General features: G+C 41.4%; 1 long non-coding RNA gene across 1 annotated transcript; it reads right to left on the reverse strand.

Moving 5' to 3' along the window:
- Nucleotides 1–2427: 2427 nt before the first annotated feature.
- On the reverse strand, nt 2428–25566 carry LOC308298233. The gene is made up of 5 exons (XR_013962688.1): nt 25429–25566; nt 23761–23841; nt 19156–19244; nt 12064–12155; nt 2428–3720 (listed from the first exon to the last, which is right to left on the reverse strand). It is a non-coding gene; the product is annotated as an uncharacterized lncRNA (long non-coding RNA).
- Between the last annotated feature and the right edge of the window lie 446 nt (nt 25567–26012).

Here is a 26012-nt window from a genome sequence, read left to right on the forward strand (position 1 = left end):
TGTGAGTGTGTGTGTGTGTGTGTGTGTGTGTGTGTGTGTGTGTGTGTGTGTGTGTGTGTGTGTGTGTGTGTGAAATTGTGAGTGTGTGTGTGTGACGCGCGATTAGAAAAGGTGTCGTTGGGATCCTGCGTTCGTGATGTAAGGATATGGTTTCTTGTTTTTAAGAAATGGGCTCCTCCCACAGTTTTTAAGAAATGGGCTCCTCCCACAAATTTGGCAAGGCGATTTTACGTTGTCGCGTCGCTCCCGAGATCGTTTGTGTTTCGTTTTGAGAGGGTCGTTCCCCCTGAAAAACACGTTTTGGCATGAAACGGTTACGTTTTGCGCGTTTGTGGCGCCCCCTATGAGTCGAAATGGAAATGCTTTTGGGGATTTGTTGAGTATACCACCCCCGACTAGTGGTTAAAATGTGGTGTTGACTGGATGTTTCGTTCCGGATTTATGGCTATTTTTTGCGAAACGGGCCCCTCCCGCTAAATTTGGAAGCTTGTTACGGACGAACGGTATGGACTATCGAAATATCGCTTGAATATGTTCATCGCATGGGTCCAGAGATCATGTGTACTGATTTTTGTGACATTTGGAGAAAATATGTAGGAAAAAGAGCAAAAAGTGTGTTTTGAAGAAAATTCAAAATGGCGGAAAATCTATCCTGACGCAAATGGGCGGGGGCTATATGGGGAGATGCGTCATGCCCCAAGGAATCCAGGGAAAAAGGAATTTTAAATTTCCGACCTACGGTTCAAGAGTTACAGGCCGAAACGTAAAGTGGGCTGTTATAGCGCCACCATGAGGCCAACTGACGAAATTATTTTTTCTTTAATTCTTGATATCATTATAAATCTCCTCTCCAAGTTTTGAAACTGTAGCCCCTATGGTTTGCGAGAAAGAAAATATTGAATGTGAGTTTTTGCGATTCCCATTATAAGTCAATGGGGAAAATTAATTCACTAATAAATTAATATCAATTAAACGATACAACTTTTTTCTTAGAAAAGTAATAGCACACTATTCCCGATCAAGCCGGTCGATTTGACATATGGCGCGAGTGTGTGGCGCAAAAACTGTGGGCTGTGAAGCGCGCCAAACTTTTGGTTACATTGAAAGAATAATAATAAATAAAGTTTCCCTAGAACTATAGTGTGTTGCCCTGTAAGGGCAACCACACTAACTAGAAAATTTGCAATTTGTGAAATTGCGAGTGTGGTTGCCTGACTCACCTGGACGCGAGTTGTGGGGTGTGCTGGCGGGACCCCAGGAAAATGGTTTATCTTGTGCAGTATTTCAGTGGAACAGTTGGTTTAATAGATATCAAAATTCATACAAAGCAACCTTTCTGAACCTTAATCTTTTGAGATTAGCACAATATGATTTGATATTGTGTGATGTTGAAAATACTTTGTATAGAGTACATAATCTGCATAAAATTCTACATGCATTAAAACTCTGAACTCTGATTGGGGGGCTTTGGTAAAGAGGTGGATTAATGTAGTCTAATCATCGTCCTAACAATGTCCTGCAAATCAAAATATGAATGTTTGATGGCATGTCATTAAAATCTATCTTGACATGGCACACTGACTGACCATTACAAAAAGGTGGCGGTAGCCTGTCAATATAGGGCTATGCTTTCCCCACACTTGTATTATATTATGTCTAATTATGACTAAGATTCAGCACCTTTTATTTTCCTGGGCTGAGAATAGATATAAAATACCCTGTATTGCACTTGGGAACGTCTCACCTTATAATACAAGTGGAGCCAATGTTGAAACATGTCAAAGAGTTTAGTGGCTGTGTTGAAGCCATACCATTTGTATGCTGTATGATCGATACTGCTCAGCATGTCAGGCACATTATTGAATGGCGTCAAAATGACAATGCAAAACTATTGTTCAGGCTACTTTGTGACAAACTTTATCAGAGAGGTTGGATCCTTGTTGATCGCTTCACCATCTTGCACACAGTACACGGATTGAAGTCCATCCAGCAGGGATTGAAGTCCATCCAGAGAGCATGGATTAGTCAGGACACCATCAATACAAGTTTTGACTCTTGCAAGGATCAAACAGTTATGTGGAACCATGTGAAATACATTATAACACCAGATTGTAGAGGCAAGAATAATTGGAAGTTAACAAACCTTTAAACTGAATGTTCATGGGCTTGTGTATAATGGATTTATTCAAAAGAATCACTTTTTGTTCAAGTGGTGAATAACAATTCTGATTGTGGATAGTAATTCAAAAACCCCAAACACATCTGTATTCATAGTAAATGTCAGACTAAATAGATTACCAAACATATAAATTAACTTTCAAAACAGATTCACTTTTCAAACACATGGTAAAAAGAATAAGAGACACAAACACAGTAGCAGATATAGTTTAAAATGTTTATTAACAAACTGTTATTAGTACCTTTACTTTATGCAACACCATAAATATCTGTGCTATTATAATCAATGGTTAGTGGTTATTATTTTACCTTATGCAACATCATAAATATCTGTGCTATTATAATCAATGGTTAGTGGCTATGATTATATTTAACAATGTTATGGTTCAATTGTAAGATTTGTATGTTATGCTAAAGTTAACAGTTTTATTATTGACAGATATTTTACTATGGTTTATATTGATGTCAGATTGTTATTATTAGTACTATTATTGTCAAAACTAAAGTGGTGGAAAGTCTTACAAAATATGTAAGTGCTTGGCTTTAAACCTCAGCTATACTGGATATGTGCAAATGTTTTTATTTTATTTTTTTATTTTTTTACTTTTACTCCACTACATCTTATCAAACATTATATTTTACTTTACAAATGTTGATTACTAACATAATACATTAACCACTACATTTACAATTACTTCATTACCTATTTTAGATTTTCCAGGGTGAAGCGAAAAACCCCTGCCTCTTAATTTGAGAGTGCAGGGGGAAAAATGGTTCACCGACCCCTCAACGGCGATCAAGCAAGCTCCTGGAAAATGTATTTAAATAATAACTAACATTATGCAACTGATGAACAAATGTAGATATTGTTTAGTTACTATTTTTGTAAATATTAACACAATACATTACTTCATTGCTAATTAAATGTTGACTATTGAAACCTGTGAAGTGTTACATTTTGCATGCATATTTTTAGACGTGTGCTATTTTCTGTACATTTTGATGCCAATACTTTTGTATGTTTAATCAAATAAATTTGGAATACTGAACATTACATTTACTTACTAGAAGACTATTTCTATCTACTTTTAAGTCAAACATTTGAGTACTTTTACCACCACTGTAAATATTTATTTCTAACTTTTGAGTCAATTAAAGATGTTGAACTGTTAACTAACATTCTGTAATTGATTAACTAATTTAGTCTAACCAGGTGTTGCAGGCCTAAAAACAAACAGTGGGTTAAGAAATGATCAATATGCACATGCAAATATAAGATGGGTCATGAACAGGCAGTATAAAATCAAAGTGGCATTTGGTTAAAGATGGTTAGTCCATGTTTTTGTAATCCAATTTAGGGATGGCCAATAATGTCATTCTATGTGAGCTTATATAAATTCAGTACCACATGTCCATGAGCCAGAGCAAAAATTAAATGAACAAAGACATATTATTTTCAAAGAACATTCCTGAAAAGTAGAAAAAGGTTAAAGGCAGAACAATTCAAACATCTGTTAGCACTGTAGAATCACTCAACGGCATCTGAAAAACAGGGAAAAAAGTGTTAGTATATTTAACCAATGCAGACGGTTCACAATCAACATGACATGACTGAAATAAAGTATTCAAATGAAGAAACAGAAATTAGAATTTACCCCTGTAAAGCAGAAAAGTGTTAAAGACATAACAAGTGTATAACAAGGCCACAATAAGAAATGTACTCGCAACTCAACCTTTTATTGATATAGTACATGTAACATTACAATGGTCAAGGTTGTACATTGATTAAACAAACATTACATAATGTAGATCAACATGACATGACTGAAATAAAGTTATCAAATGAAGAAACAGAAATTAGAATTGACCCCTGTAAAGCAGAAAAGTGTTAAAGACATAACACGTGTATAACAAGGCCACAATAAGAAATGTACTCGCAACTCAAGATTTTATTGATATAGCACATGCAACATTACAATGGTCAAAGTTGTACATTGATTAAACAAACAATACATAATGTAGATTAGTACACAACAATCACATAATGTAGATTAGTACACAATCACAGAAAGCAATGGGTTGGTTGGTTGGTGTTTAGGTGAGTAGGTCAAATCAGATTTGAGTTTTGGGAAATCGATTTCCATTATTTGAGGGCTATGTGTACCAGTAAGTGCTGCATCTTGTGCATTGTAATGTATTACTGGTCTGATTTGACCTTTGTGGGACTAGAGCCTGCCAGAGTGTGTTGATGAACAAAGTTCATCCATATCCCCCATAGCATCTCTGGTGTCCACCTTTGGGCAGATATCACCGTAAGTTCAAGTGTCATTGTGCGATTTTAAGTGGAGTTATATATATTTTACATTTAAAATGTAGTTATATATATTTTACATTTAAAACCAACCCAAAGCGTTTCCATGAGAAGAAAACCTATAGAACAGTCTATTCACAAAGGATTGGCCCTAACCCTAGTTATGAACATTTTAGTGACATCAGAGGCCCGACACGATGCTTTTATTGTGAAGCCAAGCGTTCCTGAACTTCTTTACTCCTGGAGGTTTCTGCATCAGGAATATAGCCGATCTGCAAGCCCGCGACGCGTTGAGCTTGTAGAAAAGTAGGTCTGCGTGCTGCCAGTGTTTGCAAGCACGTCCTGCAGTCTATGCACTAGTCATCTTCGGTGGACAATACGCAATACACAGGATTGTGATAGCTGTAGTATGTACGTAGCACTCCAGACTGTAGACATTGCTGTGGTCTTGAGATGTACATGTGATCCAACAGCGTGTTCTTTTCTGTGGTGGCCTCCTTGATGAGTTGTGCATATCCTCTGGACTCTAGAAGCCTTGTTATGGGCCCAGGAAAACCGTTCAGTAGGTCTTCGTTGAAGTCTCCACAGACTACGATGGGCTGGTGATCCATAACTTCCAAGGAGTCCAGAAGCGCCTTCAGGTTCTCCATAAATGGGTTACCATAATGTGGTGGTCTGTACACCGCAGCGATCAGAAGCTTGACAGGGGACTCGATCTTTACTGCCACAAACTCAAGGTTTGTCACATTGTGAAGGTAACGCTTTTCACTAGCCTGGAAATGGTCCCTCACATACACAGCGACGCCACCGCCGTTCTGTTCTGCACGTTCAGGTAGCTTTGCATATGACACGTGTCTGTTGCGGCTGAACATGGTGTAGCCGTCCAATTGCAGACTGTCAGCCACAAAGGAGCCAGTGAGATGCGTTTCTGTCAAGCACAGGACATCTGAAAGTGTCAGTTCGTGGTGTCGTTTGAGGTCCTGAATGTGAGCCGGTAGACTTTGAGTGTTGTGGTGGACAATCGTCAAAGTTTGGGCTTGGGCCGTCGTCTCTCGAAACTTCAACAGTGGCATGACACTGTCCAGAGACGCAGTCTTCATGGACTCCAGGGCAGCTGTGATTTCAGGATCAGCCCAGATTTTCTTCTCATCAAAGTCAATGATGTGCAATCCTTGCAGTGTCGTTGTCCTACTGAGGGCAACGTAGGCCATGCCTGGTAGGAAGACCGCTTTCAAGGAAACCACTGCGGATTGTGTAGTCTTCCCTTGGACTTTGTGAGACGTGCAAGCATATGCCAGCTTGATGGGAAATTGCCTGCAAATCACTTTGTGGTTACTCAGGTTTTCCTCCATCCTCTCGACGTACACCTGTGTGGCGCCAGGCGTAGTTCTCCGGTACTTCAGTCCTGCTTCAGGCTTGTCTAGCACCAGCCAAAGCTTGGTTACTGTAGTTCCGTCCCTGTCGACCCGCATGTCAACACCATCAATCTTGCCAAATGTGCCGTTTACAAGGCCATCCTCCACGTCTATGTTCCTAGTGATCATGACAGGGGCGCCTTCTGCAATTTGCAAGTTGTCCTCAAGATCCTTGTACTCTTTACCTTTCTTGGGTTTTGAGCGTCGAGTCATGCGGTGACTAATGTCGTCTCTCTCGTAGTCTTCTGCGGGTATGTCAACGATGTGAGTGTGTAGCAGAGACAAAGTGTCCGTGTTGTGTTTTTCAACCTGAGGGTTGGTTGCGAAGATGTGCAAAACATCCTTAGGACAATGTTGATCGTCAGTCAGTCTCTCACCAAGGAGTGCTCTGTCTGCATCGCTCAGCCGTTCCCTCTTGTCCTTGACTCTCAACCTATTCAGAAGTTGTGCATAGGGCACGTCATCCTTCTGTCGCATGATTTCTGTCAACGTGACCATCTCAAAGTGTTCACGCAGAAGATCCGGTTTGCCTTCTTCTGGCACGCATAGCGGTTTTCCGCTTGCCGTTGGAGGGAGCTGGTAAAAGTCACCTACTGCAAGTACCGACATGCCACCGAAGGGTTTCTTACTGCCTTTGATCTCTTGCAGTCTCCAGTGAACGTAGGTAAACAATTGCTTTGAAACCATCGAGATCTCATCGATGACGATGATCTCCGCATTTCCCAGCTTTGCCCTCACATCATCCAAACTGTTTCCCAGCCCTTTGTAGGGTGGGTTGAGGCTTCTGGGCAACTTCAACAGGGAGTGCAGTGTGTTACCCCCGATGTTGTACGCTGCAGTTCCTGTAAACGCAGACAGCAACACCATGGGCATGGATGCATCTGCGTCTTCATACAGTCTGGGGAGTCGACGGAGAATCCTTGTTGCCTCACCGAAGATGCACCTTATCAGGTGTGATTTGCCAGTTCCAGCACCCCCAGTGACAAAGAAGAGGAACGGTTCGGGGTTCTGCTCAAGTATGCTCTGAAAGCACCAGTCACGTACAGAGTGAAACACGGAAGCTTGTGTCTGGTTGAGGTTTTGACACATTGTACGCAGATAATCCAGGCTCATTTGCGGGGCTACTACTCTATGTGCAGGAATTGTACCCACCTCACGATTGCTGAACTCTGGCACATCATCTCGTTCTTCCACGTCCAGCGGATCCTCGTCTTGTTCGGCAAGACATTCCATGCGATCCAGCTCGTTTTCTGGAGCAATGTTGGCCCAGGCATTTTCAACTGGGCCATTTTTCCAGAACTCCTCCACGGCCTCTTCCACCGCTTGACTGTACTTTTCGAACCTCTTCTTGTTCTCAGCAACAATCGTTTTCGCGGGCCAAATCTCGTCTGTTCCGGGCAATCTCACACACGCGGACTCGTAGAATTCCTGGTATGTGGGGAACGTTTCGGTTTTGAGGGTCGATTGATAGCGATGAGGCAGGTAGACTTTAAGCAAGTTGCCATAGAATTTCTCTGGCTCCTTCTTTTCCGAGAATTTTGCATATCTGACAACTGCATCCTTGCCCTGGCGCTTCTTAATGGTTCCCATGTTGTCAGACAACTTCACGCAACTTTCGGGTTTTGCTTGTTGGCCGTACACCACCCTGTACTTGGATGCAAAGTCTGCTAGACACATGTTGTCAAACTCTGGTGTTTTGGGCCTGGCGTTGTACTTGTCCAGATATCCCTTCATCCACACTTGGTCCGAGTCGTCTGGTCTTTTCTTCAGCGCAGCGAGGGGGAGACTCATTTTCATTGCATCGTCATCCGTCGGGAGGAAGATGACATCACGGGAGCATTTCTTCAACGGCATGCTGCAAGTCCTGGCCACTGCCTCCTGAGAGCTAACCTGCCTGTTTTTCACATAGGTTTGAACGAGTTGGTTCATGGCATCCCTCTCGGTGACTTTCGTCGGATCGATGCCAACTACTACCTGTTTCAGAAGTTCCCCCATCTCATGTTCTGCCTTGGATATGTAGGAGAGCATGTATGTGATTGCGATATGGTGATCCAGAACAAACTGGATATCCATGTTAGCATTCCAGGCCTTCAGGAAAACTGGGTTGTAGTTGTTCACAAAGCAGTCCTTCACCCCGCGCTTCATGAGGAGCACGCGGTTCTTCCTCATGTCTTCAAGACAGCTGTCGTACTCTTCGCTGGTCATATTGCACTTTGCCAGCAAGTCCGGCAGATCTGTCACTCCTGACGCAGAGTCCAGCAGCAGGTCGAAAATTGGTTTGAGTTTCGCCATAGCAGCTTCTGCTCTTGCCGTCTGTTTTTTGCCAATGCCTTCGGCACGCTTTGCCTTTGGTGCGCTTTGGTTTGCGCCTTCATCCATGTCTTTGTTTGCTTCGCTTTCATCTTCTGTGCCACAGTCATTTCCAGTTGGATCAACCGCCTTTGGGTTTATTATGCAGGTTTTGTCCACTGGTGGCTTTGGAAATCCAAACCTGCATGTCCTCCTACCTTTCCTACAGGACTTTGTATGGTTTCGGCTGTGCATCTGAACCTGTAGGACAATTTGGTAAAGCACAGGATCTTCGTCCGGATCAGGCAGCTGGCACGAAATGTAGCGGTCTGCAAACTCGCAGATCTTCTCCTCTGAGTCAACGCCAAGGACGGGGGCGCCGTCGACCCACATTAATCCATGGAGGTGCGGGGACCCTCTGGCCTGAAACTCTATACGATGGAAGCAGTCGATGACGCGTCCTAATGGTAGAGCTTCTGAACGCACCAAGTTTGTGTAAGCGGAACGAACTCGCTTGTCAAACATTCGCATAGTTGTGACTGCGTTGCTTCTGAGAATGTCGCATTTCTCATTCCAGTCCAACTTTTCAAAATCCACGATCTGACCTTGCTGTGCTTTTATTGCCCTGATGACCTCTGGCCATCTGAACTCAGCCGCACTTATGGTCAAAAAGAAGGTGGGTGGGCCTAACTGACGGACCATGGCAAACAAGTCCAACAATGTCTTGTGCCAGTAAGCTGGAGTCCCTCTAATTGGTGACATGAATCGTGTTGCGTCTTTGTTTCTGACCAGTCTCTCGACTTCAGCCTTGTCTTGCAACATCTTGTTGGTGATCCTGCGACCATCCTTGGTTAAAGGTTTTCCTTTCTTTAACTGAAATGAGATGGTGTTTTTCGCAATGTGTGTCTCTGAGACACAATGTGCAAAGAAGAGAAAGCTTTGGTCTTTAGCGAACCGACCGTCAACACTGAAAAGTCTTGTGTTAAAGTAACGGCTTGGGGACAGTGGGATCCTTCTCTTCACGTCCAACGTGTTTGCTCCAGTTGGAAACAAAGTAGGGAAGGCCTTTGCTTCGAGGTTAGGGACAGTGCTGTAGCTGACAGGCCTGTTGCCTTCGGCGGGGGCAATGCTAAATATGCCATCTCCATAGGTCATCAATTCTTGTCCTATGTCATCTGCCTCCAAGCAACTGTCTAGGCCATGTCCAGGTCTCAGCGCATCTTGCTCATCTTCAGCACTGGGGGGATCTTGATCCACTGCCCGCGATGCGTCGAGAGCTTCAGTAGACTCCGCTACTTCCATCATTTCGGCCTCATCACAACTGTCCATGACTTCGTCTGTGGGCAGGTTTTCAACCTGGCCCTCCACATCGTCATCATCGTCTCTGATTGGGATGTCTCTGTAGTTTGGGTTAATCTGGTTGAGTGTCCTCGCGCCCAGTATAACATTCCTCATATTGACAGTGTGAAACAAATAATGGCCTTTGTGCCGCAAACTCCGCTTTAGCTTCATTCGGTACAATCCGGATGAGCCGAGCCTTCTCGGTAAGGCGTTTATGGTGGTTTGCATCTGTGATGGCACACACACCACAGCACCATGTACAGCCCCCTGTTTGCCTTTAGGGAGTGTGAGAATCTTGGCAAACGGTATGTGCAAAGCTAGGATTTGCCTTTCCAGAACATTCAGGTTGCTGAGCTCTGGGGGAATGGGTGCTAGCTCTAAATTGTTTGCGACAGCCAAAGCTGGCATTCTTCCAGCTTTCAGGGTGTCCCGACAGCACTTGCATATCCACTCGTGACGCCTTTCTTCGGGGACAGTGCAGTCTTGCGGGCCTCCACATTGATCGTCACACGAATGGACGTATTTGCCTGTCAAGCAGGCAGCAACCAGGTCTCGGTTTTGTGTGAAGTCGGACCGATGGCAACGATAAACTTGTTCCGAGAAAAGCGCCCGATGGCACGTTGTGCACACATAAGTCGGGCCATCTTCTATGTCTTTCTGGAAAGTGGCTATGGCGATTTCTTCTAACCTTTTCTGTTTTGCAGCAGCTCTAGCAGCAGCTCTAGCAGCAGCTTCAGCTTCCCTTTCCTTTTCGTCATGTCTCAGTCTGAGCTGGACTTGACACAACACATTGTACCTACGTTTAACTTTCAATGCAGCGCGGACACGGCGGCGCAACTTGAAATACATGTCCGTTTTGCATTTGTGGTCCATGTAAAACTTCATGTGTTTCCTGACCTTTTCCCTGTACTCAACATCTTCATTGAACCTTCTGTTGCGATCTGCCTTCTTCTTCCCTCTAAACACCTCATCTTCCCTGTACTTCTTGTTGCAATATCCCTTCATCTTGACCTGATGCTGCTCTCTGAATTCCTCATCTTCCCTGTACCTCTTGTTGCCATATGCTTTCTTGAATTTTTTTTGCTGTTCCCTGAATGTTCTCTCTCTTATGCTTCTCATGGCCATGTATTTCTGCATATAGGCCTTCCTCTGAGACCTAGGTTTTGGCTGAGCCTCTCTTTCCCTTCTCATCATTCTCCGTCTACGTTCTTTATTCACTTTTCTGGCCCTATCAGGTGTTGTGTTTGACATCACTATTGGGGATGGTTCATAGCCTACCTGCAAAGAATGTTTGGTGGTTGGATGACCAGTGTCAGATTCATCCTTGATAGTCAGATCAACAGGCTCTTTTTGATGCAGGTTGACAGGATGCATGTGCATAGTTGACGGACGTGGTGACAGAGCACTTGTGTGTTCAAATGTCACTGGCATGAAGTCAAACTGCATGTGGTCAATGCGTGACGAATGCAAGAAGTCATTTAGCGTGTCAATCTGAGCAATGAGATCTTCTAAGCGAGTGAAGGTCAACATTACAGCTTTTCCTCCCTTCCATTGAGGCAAAGGTAGGCCATCAACACTTCTGTCATGAGAGTCAAACAGTCCATATCTTCCAGAACCGTCTCTAAACACAGCAATGGTGTACGGTGATACTGTAAGGAGAGCAAATTTGACATTTTGTGACAGACACTGAAGTCTTTCCTTAAGATTCAACCACCAATGTTGTCGGTGAGGCTCTCCCTGATCTCTCATATAGCCCATTTCGATGTTCTGTCTTTGGACAGAGTACCTATTGTGTTGGGTTTCCACAGTGAGTGGCGTTTCCTCCATAGATAAATGTTCGCTCCTAAATTGTCCTTGCCGTTTTATTTTTTCTATTGTTCTTTTATACAGACCGTCACCCTTGTCCAATATCTTGTCAAGATCATCCGTCTTCAGGTCCAGACCTTCATTTAGGTGAGCCATAAATGTCAGAGCCATGCATGTACACTGACGATTCTGTGACATTAAGGAAAATGAACGATGATTCTGGCTTTTGGATGCTTGCACAGATATCACAGAGGGTGGCGCGATGCATGGTTGTTGTACAGGGTAATTGTCGGGGTCATTGTCGGAGAGTTCCATGTCCTCGCATGGTTGTTGTACAGGGTCATCATGAGAAAGTTCCATGTCCTCGTCAATGTTGCCTTTTTCTTCAACATCAGACTGTGCCTGTAGCTGAGGCTCCAAGGCTGGACTAATCGTTTCTCGCTTATCTTCATCCTCCTCAGCGCAACCATTTGGTGATGTTTTACATTTCCTATCAGCCCACACTTTACTCATATGGATCGATCTTTGTTTTTTTCTCGGCATGATGTCAACGTTCTAGGTCTTGACTTGAATGTAAAATGTTCACTCTTTAGCAAAAGAAAAACCTTCAAATATGTAGACTAATCACAATATACTAAGCATCACTAATCAACTTACTGTGTGTGTGTGTGTGTGTGTGTGTGTGTGTGTGTGTGTGTGTGTGTGTGTGTGTGTTAAACTAACCTTGTAGTAGTGTCACTCTGGGAAGGTCGGTTGGTCAATTGCAGCCGTGTCCAGATGTCCAGCCGCAGAATGGAAGAGCCCACAAGCCACAGCTGTAAATAATTTAAAAATACAATATTTTAGATACAGAGTTAAACTGAACATACATGTACCAACAAGTCTCCCTAATCGGGAGAAAAGCGACCGTAACGTAGCATACACAAACTTGATAATGAAAGCTGCAAGCAGCAGTGACCGGGCCTTTACAGGTCTATTACATCACAAGGGGCAGCAGTTACACTATTATAGTTATTACACTATTACCCTATTAAACCATTACACTTATTGAGCTATTTCACTATTACCATTATTACACATATTACACATATTGCACTACAATACTTATTGCGCTATTACACATATTACACTATTACACTTATTATGCTATTACACTATTACACTTATTACACTTATTGTGCTATTACGCTATTTCACTTATTACACTATTAGGCAGGTCTAAGCCTACAATCTTTCGATAAAAGGGTTTACCAAACTTTACTCAGTCGATTCCTATGTATTTTCTCCTGTAGAATCCATTTCTGCCATGTACATTTTTGTATTGTGCATAATTAATGAGATAATTAGCATATTTGACACAAGGGCGGAAATAACAGGGCAAACCCGATAACAATTTGATAAAAGGGTTTAACAAACTTTTCTCAGTTGATCCTTATGTATTTTTCCCTGTAGAATCCATTTCTGCCATGTACATTTTTGTAGTGTGCATATTTAATGAGCTAATTAGCATATTTGACACATCGGTGGAAATATTTGTATAATAATCTTATCCTGTGTTTCTTAAACTGGCAATAGGCAGACATAATTATGTATTTAGGCCACAGAATATTTACATTTGATCAAAATAAACCTATTTTTAAATAAAAATGATATAAAGGTTATCTTAGCAAATGATAACAAATGCTAATGCTAACAAATGCTAATGCTAACACATGCTAATACTAACATATGCTAATACTAACATATGCTAATGTTAACAAATGTTAATGCTAATAAATGCTAATGCTAACAAATGCTAACAAATGCTAATGCTTACAAATGCGAATGCTATCAAATGTTAACAAATGTTAACTCAGTTACTGCCAATTTAATATTCATTCCTTCGGTTCTCCCTGCCAGCCCTCTCCATAGACTTCCATGTAATTTATAGTGCACAGATCATGCACGCCCATGCACAGATCATGCACAGATCATGCACCATGTTTGTGCAGGCTGTTCACAGCTTTCAAACAAAAAAAAGATTTGAAATCCGTTCAGGCATTCTTGAGATAATAGCCATTATGTTTTACATGTTATGTAAACAAAGATTGCTGCCCTGTATAAAGATGGGGTTGTATGGGGGTGGAACATGCAAAATCGTGATTGAAATCATGTTTACTAGATTTAATGGGGTCCAAAAAATATATATATTTTCTAAGTCAAAGTCGATTTAAGTCGTCTGGCAGGGAGGTCCAGAGTGAGAAAGTTGATCTAAAAGTCGTTTGGCACTGTATGAGTTAATGCTAATGCTAACAAATGGTAATGCTAACAAATGCTAATGCCAATACATGCTAATGCTAGTACATGCTAATGCTAACAAAAGTTAATGCAAAAAAAATGTTTGCACACATTTAGCGAGCTGCAGGAACACTTAAAACTTCTTAGAAAATGTATTTTCTAGTTATACAAATATTTCCACCGATGTGTCAAATATGCTAATTATCTTATTAAATATGCACAATACAAAAATATACATGGCAGAAATGGATTCTACAAGAAAAAATACCTAAGGATCAACTGAGAAAAGTTTGGTAAACCGTTTAATTAAATTGTTATAGGGTTTGCCGTGTTATTTCCGCCCATGTGTCAAATATGCTAATTATCTCATTAATTATGCACAATACAAAAATGTACATGACAGAAATGGATTCTACAGGAAAGAATACATAAGAATCAATTGAGAAGAGTTTGGTAAACTCTTATCATTTTTTAAATAGGGTTTGTCCTGTCATTGCCACCCATGTTACAAATAATTTGACACATGGGCAGAAAGAACTGGGAAAAAAAAATCATAGAAAATTAAATAAAAGGGTTTACCAAACTTTTCTCAGTTGATTCTAATGTTTTTTTCCTGTCGAATCCATTTCTGCCATGTACATTTTTGTATCATGCATAGTTAATGAGATAATTAGCATATTTGAGTCAAAATGCTAATTATCTCGTTAATTATGCACAATACAAAATGTACATGGCAGAAATGGATTCTACAGGGGAAAATACATTAGTATCAACTGAGAAAAGTTTGGTACACCCTTTTATCGAAAGATTGTAGGCTTAGACCTGCCTATATTACACTATTTCACTTATTACACTATTACACTTATTGCGCTATTACACTTATCACAAACCATTGAAATATATAGCAAATAGGAACTATCAACTGTCGACCAATCAGAAGAGGGGGCGGGGCTAAGTTACCCTAAATAAGGACAATTAAGTCAAATGGCATCACCCATAAGTTTGTACGACAAACCCTTGACAATCAAGTTTCAACCTATCAGAAGAGGGGACGGGGCCAAGTTAAACCACTTAAAGGTGAAGAATTCTGAAACTAGTCAAATGACACGACCCACAAGTTAGTACGACAAATGGTTGATGAGTTATAGCCAAATGGAAAAATCAAGTTTCAACCAATCAGAAGAAGTGGTGTGGCAAGTTAAACCAATTAAGAACAGGGACTTTTTATCATGTGACACCACCCACAGGTTTGTAAGACAAAAAAGGAATAATCAAGTATCGACCAATCAGAAGAGGGGGCGGAGCTAAATGACACCAATTAAGGACAAGGACATTGAAACAAGTCAAATGACACCACAAGTTTGTACGACGAACGGTTGATGAGATATAGAGGCACTTCCTGTTTGGTGAGGGGCACTTCCTGTTTGGCGAAAAAAGAACCAGTTAAGGTTAAGGACTCTTAATCATGTGATATGACGCCACCCACGCGTCTGTACGACAAACGGTTCATGAGATATAGAGGCACTTCCTGTTTGGCGGGGGGCCCTTCCTGTTTGGCGAAGGAAGCACCAATTAAGGTTAAGGACTCTTAATCATGTCATATAACGCCACCCACGCCTCTGTACGACAAACGGTTCATGAGATATAGAGGCACTTCCTGTTTGGTGAGGGGCACTTCCTGTTTGGCGAAGAAAGAACCAGTTAAGGTTAAGGACTCTTAATCATGTGATATGACGCCACCCACGCGTCTGTACGACAAACTGTTCATAAGATATAGAGGTATTTCCTGTTTGGTGAAGGGCACTTCCTGTTTGGGGAAGGAAGCACCAATTAAGGTTAAGGACTCTTAATCAAGTCATATGATGCCATCCACGCGTCTGTATGACAAACGGTTCATGAGATATAGAGGCACTTCCTGTTTGGCAAAGGGCACTTCCTGTTTGGCGAAGGAAGCACCAATTAATGTTATTAAGGACTCTTAATCAAGTCATATGACGCTACACGCGTGTCTATACGACAAACGATTCATGATATATAGAGGCACTTCCTGTTTGGCGAGGGGCACTTCCTGTTTGGCAAAGGAAGCACCAATTAAGGTTAAGGACTCTTAATCAAGTCATATGACACCAGCCACACGTCTGTACGACAAACGGTTCATAAGATAGAGGCACTTCCTGTTTGGCGAAGGGCACTTCCTGTTTGGCGAAGGAAGTTTGATCCTTCGCCACGGGCACGCTGTTTTACGAAAACTCACGATTCGAGCAACTTTTCATCGTTAAGGTGTCTTGAGTATGCCGAGCGAATGTGAAGTTGATCCGATTAACCCCATAGGAGGAGTTCGTTAAAGTGCGACCCGTGAAAACGGCCAAAAATGCGCCAAAACGCCACTAATTAGTCAAAATGGCTTACTTCCTGTTTGGTTTCGGACATGGCGCCAAGAGACTTTTTTGTGAGTCCAGACATGACACAGGTGTGTACCGATTTTTGTAGTTGTGGGTGAAACCGTATAGTAGGGCTGTTGCGTTGACATTTTGTACTTTTAGTATTGTTTTGTGATTTTAGGGCAAAATTTGTGGGAGCAGTGTCCAAAAATGTTTTTTTTTTTTTTTTTAATTGGCCAGATGGTGGCGCTAGATGGAACAGATGTATTTTAATGACATGATTGTAGAGATACTGTGTACCGCTTTGCGTGATTTTAGGGCAAAATCTTTAGGAGCAGTGTCCAAAAATGTGTCTTACAAGTCGGCCTCATGGTGGCGCTAGAAGAGGGGCATGTGAGAAATGAGGGGTTGTGGTTTGGCAGCCAAGGAGTGTGTGTGCAAAGTTTGGCATGGATGGGGGCAATGGTGGTGGAGATATGAGTAGGGCAAAAGTGTGACATCACGTGACGTGACTGCCTGACAGCCGGTGGAGGTTTTGATGGTAACTGCTAACTGACAGTCGCAATTAATGGTTAAATTTAGTCCCCGTCACCATGGAACGGTGGCAGAGAAATGAGTAGGGGAAAAGTGTAACAGGACGGACAGACTGACTGACAGGCAGTGGTGGTTTTCATACTAACTGCGACCTGACGGTGCAATTAATGGTTTACATACTAAAATCCATTATGCACATGTGGAAAGTTTGTCCGTCACATTTGGGATTAATTAAAATGTTCAACTATAGAAATCAAAAGTTCAATAATTTCCCAAATATTTTCATCATAAGGCAAGAGATATCACGTGTGGCATTTTTTTTTTTTTTTTTGGAAAATAGCAAGGCAGGCAGGGAGACATGTTTAGAGCTTGTAGATCGTCTGTTTTTGCTTCTTGACATGAAGCAGGTTCATTTACAAAGTTAAAATCCAGAGATAAGAGGTTTCATGCCGACAGTATATGCAATGTGGCCTTCAGGAGTGAGTGGTGAAAAATTGCGGCCTTCTCCAATAACAAAGTTGGCCTCTCCTACTATAGAGGTACTGTGTAACGATATGCGTGATGTTTGGACAACATCTGTAGGAGTACTGTAAAAAGCACCTCCTGGTAGCACTATGCCAGATAAGCAACTGTCACTTCGCATACACAAACTTTAGAAGGCAGTCGTAGCCAATCAGGAGGGAATACGGGGATTTGGGACAGATCCATGTTGATGACATGACTTTAGAAATACTGACTGACAGCCGGTGGAGGTTTTGATAGTAACTGCGACCTAACGGCAATTAATGGTTTACATACTAAAATCCATTATGCGCATGGAAAGTTTTTACGTCACATTTGGGGTTAATTACAATTTTGTCATTTTACAACAACTATAGAAATCAAAAGTTCAATAATTTCCCAAACAAATATTTTCATCATATGGCAAGAGATCACGTAACAATTCTTTTTTTAGCTTTTAGATAGCTATTTTTGCTACTTGACGTGAAGCAGGTCATTCATTTACATTCAAGTTAAAAAATACGTTTCTGGCCGACAGCATATGCAATGTGGCCGTCTGGAGTGAGTGGAGAAATATTGCCATCATCGAAGTTGGCCACTAGTGATATAGAGGTACTGTGTAACGATATGCGTGATGTTTGGACATGGTAGCACTATACCAGGCATATGTGAAAGATGTGGGGGAGAGGTTCTGCCCTGTCATCCAGGGAGTGTGTGTGTGGTCAGTTTCGCTGCTCACAGACAGAAACAGACAGAAACAAGGTGCAAATCATATTCTCAGACATGCCTTTGGCCTGGTGGAGACAATAAAGTGTGTGCTAAAATAATATAGAAAATGTATCTTCAGAATTGTAATGGCATCGAGGACATACATTCTGGTGTCAACCCCAATTGTTATTCATTTAGTAGACCCTCCAGAAAAACTTGATTCTGTAATCACTTAGGTGTCAAACAACAAACCTCAACAAACCAAATGTGTATCTCTGCATCTACACATCCTAGCTAACGGAGTGCACTCAGCAGTTTGGGAATGTGTTCGTTCAGCGACCCCTCAACACAGCGACCACAGGCAGGGTATAGACTGGGGACCTAAAACTATGACATCAGTCTATATAAAGGTATTACAATTGAACTGTAGCTTTCAAATTTTTCAAGCCACGTCCCCCCAGACTAATCATATTTGAAATGGGGACCCCACATGCTGACAAGCCTAAGTGCTAGTCAATTCAGTTTGACCCTGCACCACAGATAAATATGGTGAAATAGCTGTTTTGAAAAATCACTACACCTCTCATTGAACTGGGGAGACCCCACCCCTAAAAGCATTTGGAATTACAGACATGACATTTCGTTTTGACTCTTAGGGATGAGCACCATGAGAACCACTATCAGCCAATAGTGATATACAGTACTGTATATATGTATGGGTCAATTTAGATCCCCTGAAAACTTGGGTCAGGATTTACACAGTATTTTTAGAATCAACCTCAGTCCTAAATGGGTGAAGTATACTACTAAGTAGGCTAATGTAGATGTATTTGCCAGTGGTACAAACTCAAAATAAGTATGGAATCATCCATTTACTTTCAAAATGTGTTTGTAAATGTCTGCTTGAACAGTACTGTTGAGTCTGCTTAGCTAGTAGATCTGCTATTTTTGGCTAATGTTCTACTATAATAGGGATGCTAGGGTTTAAGTGGTTAATCCTATCACACAAAGATTTGGCGGCCCCCCTGTAGTAACTCTGAGGACCCCCTAGGGGTCCCGGCCGGACCCCCTGTTGAAGACTCCTGCTCTAGTACATTAAATTAGTCCTCTGCATCTACTTGGGATGTCATTAACGGTTAATTTACCAGCTGGTTAGCCATCAAGTGTGGGGGTCAGCAGCAATGACTGCATGTTTACAGTTCTAGCTTTTTTTATTCATACAGCGGGTCCCATGTCCAAAATAGCAGATCTACAAGATCAAAATGTGTTGCATGAGCCTGCAGTTGTCAGCAAATACAAAAATCCACTGCCATGCACATTTCTCATGGATGTTATAGTTGATCTTCAGAGACATGAATGGAGATCACTGTTACATCTGAAACTATTTGATTTGCGTGTGTCAGTTAAAACAAACCTTGCAGTGTCAGTCAGTCTGGGAAGGTCGGTCCGTCAACAACAGCCGTGTCCACCAAAAGAACAGAAGAATCTGTCGTCGGGTTACAGCTGAAAATAATTCAAAAAAGACTGTATTTTAGACCCAACTGAAGATACATGCATTATTGATTTACACACTGAAATCCATTGTGCACATGTGTACTTAAATATTTTAAATAGTTATTAACAATTCACCCTTTGTTAGCCTTCTGGTTGGTCCCGACTGACCAACCAGCAGGCTCTATGTATCTTGTTCTGCCTTTTTAAAAATAAAATAAAAAATAACCAATCTACAAGCTCACAACGCCTCGCAGTGCGAGACGTTGTGAGGTCTGCTATTTTTGGCTAAAGTTCTCAGAATATGGACGCTAGGGTTAAAGTGGTTTATATAGAAAAGGAGAAAAAAAGCAGGCTCTATGTGCCTTGTCCCACCCTGGTTCTGCCTTTTTATGTTGAATTTGCTAAAACATAATTTTTGAAGAAGAATAAAAACATAAAAACATGCCGAGTCACTATACTGCCACTGAGCAGCTCCATTTTACTGAAACTAAGTTTGAAATTAGAATTGAACACACATAATAACAATACGAGCAACTGAATTAAAATGTCCACTACCAGTGGATGGAGTGTCCCACCAAGACACAGCAACAAATGGGTGTGAGGAGGGGCGGACTCGGAGAGACTTGAGGTACGGTTGAATTACAAATTAGGCCAGGGGTCTTCAACAGGGGGTCCGGGACCCCTAGGGGGTCCTCAGAGTTACAACAGGGGGTCCTCCAAATCTTTGTGTGAGATCTAACACTTTTTTTTTAACCCTAGAGTCCATATTCTGAGAACTTTAGCCAAAAATAGCTCAGAATGCCTCGCAGCGCGAGGCGTTGTGAGGTTGTAGATCGGCTATTTCCAGCAAAGAGGTTTGGTGTAGAGGGGACAAAGAGCAGACGTACAGACTAGTAAAAAGTCATCAAGTATTGACAGTTCAAGTGGTTAAATATTTGAAAACAAATTGACATGAATCCAAAATACACTTTGTTTCATTGTGCTGTCAAACAATGAAACTATATGGAATCTATGAACAGGTTGTGGGGGGTTCCTGCTTCATCACTCTTTCAACTAGGAGGACCTTGGCCTGAAAACGTTGAAGACCCCTGATTTAGGCATTAAGCAGATTCATGTACAATTAGCAAGGTAAACACATGCTGTTTAAAGAATGCTGAGTGACAGTAGTGCTTCTAAAAACTATGATCCCAGGCAAACAACAAATAAAAAATATAGACTTTAAAAATTACACTAGTATTATATAATATACAAATATTGACCAAATATCTGTACCTGCCATTTTAAAATGAGTAGGTATAATGCGTTTTTATCACATGGCTGCAGTCTGCCAGATATTTGGGAAATAGCAGATCTACAAGCTCACATTAAGTGGTTACACTTAAACCTTGAACCAGTGTTCCTCATGCCAAATACCAGCATCTCTCTCTCTCACTCACACAATCACATGGCTGCAGTCTGCCAGATATTTGGGAAATAGCAGATCTACAAGCTCACATTAAGTGGTTACACACACACACACACACACACACACACACACACACACACACACACACACACACACACACACACACACACACACACACACACACACACACACACACACACACACACACACACACACACACACACACACACACACACACACACACACACACACACACACACACACACACACACACACGTGAAGGAATGGTGCCCTCTGCTGGACAAAATATGTCATTGCCACTTCCATTCACCAGTCCACAGAGGCCAGGTTTTTATTTATTTATTTTTATATTGGCGGGAAATTTCACAGATACCGATATAAACCGATATGCCCAAATAAGGCCACATCGGTCGCTCACTAATTCATACTACAGGTCAAATGTCGGAAATAACAGATCTACAAGCTCAAAAAGCCTTGCATTAGCCCAGAATTGTCAGACAACATTTCCATGATCAATTAAAGGGAAACCATGCTCTACATACTATCAGCTTATGGTGATATACATGTATGATTCAATTTAGATCCCCTGAAAACTCAAGTCGGGATTTACAAGGCGATTTTAGAATCAACCTTAAGCCTAAATGGGTGAAGTGACATAGAATATACTGTATGTATTGGTAATGGCTGCTTAAACATTGACACCGAAATGGACCACGAGACAATTTCCATTTGCCACATTTACATAGTTACTGTACATCTGAAATTGGTTATTTTGAACCAGAATATTCTGGGCCATGGCTTTTGGCCTGGCAGAGACAACCATTTGCTAGTGTGTGTGTGTGTGTGTGTGTGTGTGTGTGTGTGTGTGTGTGTGTGTGTGTGTGTGTGTGTGTGTGTGTGTGTGTACAGTAATAGTGCAACTCATAATAATGCAAGAACCAATGATTTACCATTTCATTATAAAGTCCATTATAAAGTCTGTTTGAATTGCAATGCTGACTTATGACAGCAGCCAGTTGTTGTCTACATACAAGCTCAATTCATACTACAGGTCACATGTCCAAAATAGCAGATCTACAAGCTCAAAAAGCGTTCCATTAGGCCGGAGTTGGGAAACCATGTTCTACATCTGTGCTACTCAACCCGCGGGCCGCATGCGTCCCTTTCCGCATGTCTGTGCGGCCCGTCATGATCATCAAAATATGATTTTTCTAAGCCTGTCAAAGTTAAGGTGCGATTAATGCGGTGATGTTTGAGCCTCGGTGCACTCTGTAGGTTAAGGATACAAATCAGGAAGCGAATGCAGTCAATGCACAAAGCACAGCAGTGACAGCAGGGCGAGATGCGGCTACACTTGACTAGAGCTAAGCTAGTACAACACGACAGCCAGACAAATCTGCAGAGATTTTGCAGCAGACAACCACAGTCGGGATCACTGGAGACTGGACGCATCGTGCGATATGAACGGTCGCGTCCGTCATGTTTCAGGCTAATGAAGACGTAGCCCTTGTCTGTGCTTGTCTCTGCCTCCTAGGCTCCGCCGTTATTGAAAAATAAAGTCTACAGATTGCAGCAACCAGGGAACTATGCTTATTGTACCACAATCTCCTCCAACAAGGTGTTGTGTTTTACAAAGCTCAAAGCATCAAACTGTTTACAAGTGTACAGTGCAACAGAGGCTGACTTGAGTTATCTTTCCATACAACAACTCTCTTCACCCAAAATAGCCGATCCACAAGTTATTTTTCCATACAACTACTCTCTTCACCAAAAATAGCCGATCTACAAGCTCGCAACGCAGACAATATTACCATTACTGACATTGCTGAATATAAAAATGTTTTATATTGCTAATAGGCAAAGTAAAAGGGAATCTTTTGGAAACGTTATGGGTTTGTAACTCAGTAAATGAAGGGAACCAAATGAACCTGTTCCATTTGTACTCTAGTATATTAACATTTAACATAAATTGGGGTCCCAGTGATATAAATATAATTAAATGGGTGTCTGTAGCCTAGTGTATTTAGAAATCCTAGTTCTAAGTTCAAACATTAGCCATTGCAAAATAAATATGAGATAAGATAAACATTTTGAAAATAGCTGATCTACAAGCTCACAGCGCTCAAACACATTTTTTTGAGGACTCAAACCTTTTCTGGGACCCATTTGAATGACCACCTGTGGCTCCCGGGACACATTACATTGAATACCTAGTAACATCACTGGACCCTCCAGAAAAACTTGATTCTGTGATCACAGAGACTTGGGTGTCAAACAACAACCTCTACACTTAACAGTTTGGGATTGTGTATGTTGTTCAACAACCCCTCAACACTTAAGACCACAGGCAGGGTATAAACTGGGGACCTAAAACTATGATCACATCAGTCTATATAATGAGTTTAAAATTGAACTAATAATTGCGATCGAAGGTCGCAGTATGACCATGAGAATTGTTGCACCTTGTGTCAGTCAGTAATTTTTTTTTTTACAATCTATGGTTCTATGGGTTTGTGTGTGGTTCTATGTGTTTGTTGCTCTGACATCACGCTCTGGCGTGATATCCCTTTTATGCCCATAGATAGTCGACAATGTGCTGTCGTGCCCATATATGGGCTCGATCACGCTTGCAATTTACAAACTTACAAACACATGGATGGAGATGGTGAAAACATATTCTGGGCCATGGCTTTAGGCCTGGCGGAGACCACCATTTGCTCAAATGTCTGCTTGAACAGTAAGTAGGCTAATGCAGATGTATTTGCCAGCGGTACAAATTCAAAATAATTCCGGAATCAACCATTTACTTTCAAAATGTGTTTTTAAGCGACTGCTTGAACAGTAATGCTTTGTCTGCTTGAATATTTACAAGCTCGATTCATGTGCAATTTGCATGTCCAAAATAGCAGATCTACAAGCTCAAAAAGTGCCGCATGAGGCCAACCCTTCCATGGTAAAGTTAAGGGAAACCATACTCTTAGTCTAAATACTAAAACACACAGTTATGCACATTTGTCATGGATGTTATAGTTCATCTGCAGAGACAGGGAGATTGCTGTTACTGTGATTTGCGTGTGTCAGGTTGGTCAAGTTACAAACCTCGCAGTGTCAGTCTGGGATGGTCCGGCCGTCAACAACAGCTGTGTCCAGGCCACCAAAGGAATGGAACACCAGGCACAGCTGAAAATAATTAAAAAGTATGAAAAAAAACTGAATTTCAGAAACAAAGTTAAACTATAATACATATATTATTGATTTACATATGGACACATCCATTCTTATGCACATGTGTCATAGTGTCAAGTTCCTCAGTTACATTTGAAGTAGTTATTTAGAATAACAATTTGGGCATTTAGCAGATATGCTTGATAGAAATGTACAATTAAAAAGGTAATGACATACTGTTTATAGAATGCTGAGACAGCCTAGTGCATCAAGAAACTCATGATCCCACTGCCAGGCAAACTACCTAGCATCAATCTAAACCAGGGGTCTTCAACGTTTTCAGGCCAAGGACCCCTTAGTTGAGAGAGAGATGAAGCAGGGACCCCCACAACCTTATCATAGATTCCATATATTATAGTGTCATCGTTTGACAGCACGGATGTCAGTGTATTTTGGATTCATGTCAATTTGTGTTTTCAGATATTCAACCACTTGATCCGTCAATACTTAATAAACTTGACCTTTCTCTCTGTACTTAGCCTGCTCTTTTTCCCCTCTAAACCAAACCTCTTTGCTAAAATAGCTGATCTACAAGCTCACAATTGTGGAGCTTGTAGATCTGCTATTTATTTGCTAAAGTTCTCAGAATATGGACATTAGGGTTCAAGTGGTTAATATAAAAAAGGAGAAAAAAAGATTCTATCACACAAAGATTTGGAGGTCCCCCTGTAGTAACTCTGAGGACCCCCTAGGGGTCCCGGACCCCCTGTTGAAGACCCCTGATCTAAACAATATAATGTAGTTGCATACTGGAGTAATGTTTGCATGCTTTAAAAATATCAAAGCATTATGCAACAAATATGGGGACTGCCCATAAGTCAGAAATGTCATTAGTCAGAATTGAGTTAGGGTTAGGTTTTAGGGTTAGGTTTAGGCCTAGTTACTGAGGTTAGGGTTAGAGTTTGGGTTAGATTTAGGCATAGTTTTACTGAGGTTTGGGTTCGGTTTAGGCATAGTTTTACTGAGGTTATGGTTTGGGTTAGGTTTATGCATGGTTTTACTGAGGTTAGGTTTAGGCATAGTATTTTCCACCAGGTTAACATCACCAGATTCTGACTAATGAGCTTTCTGACTAATGAGCCTTCTGACCAATGCCATGGCACCACAAATATTCTTCAAATATTTGTAAATGCCATTTTAAAATGTGTATAATGCATTGTGCTGCAGTGTGCCCGTTTTTTAGACTTAGACATTAGGTGGTTAAATCACACACACACACACACACACACACACACACACACACACACACACACTTGATTCGTCAATACTTAATAAACTTGACCTTTCTGTCTGTACTTAGCCTGCTCTTTTTCCCCTCTACAAGTTAACAACTTTCCATACAGCCATGGGCGAGAACGCGCATATACAGCGATATAGTACCAACTATTAGTAAGCTGAGCTAACGCTAGCTTCGTTAGCACGTCCACAAAGCCATTGCGAGTTAGCTCACATTGCCGTTAGCTTTGCAGCTAACGTTAGCTTAAACACACAACAGTGTCGTATAAACAAACAAAGGATCAGGTTACGGAAAGTAAAACTTACCTGAGTGTTAGGTCCTGCGGGGGAAAAGATGCAAAAAAAGTGTGACAATGTCAATGTAAACCAAATGGAGTCGTTAGCAAGTAGCAGCAATTGCTTTCTGTGTTCCGTTAGCAGTACTCTCTCAAGCGCTTCAGGATGAAGAAAGCAGGAAGAGGGGGCGGTGTCCCCCAGTCTTATAGCAGCCGTGCGATTGGTCAAGCCGGTCAAGCCCCCTAAATCCCCGTGGAGTTCCGGTCTGTGATTGGCTTGAGACGATGACGTAGAGGCAAAGATTAGATGTTTGTCTATTCTGCATCTAGCTTAAGGTCACAGACATATTGCGATTTTATGGCTTATTTTGTAACATTACTGTAATGTTTAAAATTGAATGTATAAACAATGGGATATTACCAAGGTTACTCTTATATAGAAATTCAATGTAATGTTTAAGAATTAATACATATCCATGAAATAATAAAAGGCATAGCTTTATAAAAAAAAAATAATAATAATAATAATAATAATAATAATTCATTATTAAAATATAGGCTACCTTTGTTTGTTTGTTTGTTTGTTTGATTGATTGATTGAATACTTTAATAAAA

Source organism: Nannobrachium achirus (assembly GCF_963921795.1).
Source record: "Nannobrachium achirus genome assembly, chromosome: 14".
NCBI classification, from domain to species: domain Eukaryota; kingdom Metazoa; phylum Chordata; class Actinopteri; order Myctophiformes; family Myctophidae; genus Nannobrachium; species Nannobrachium achirus.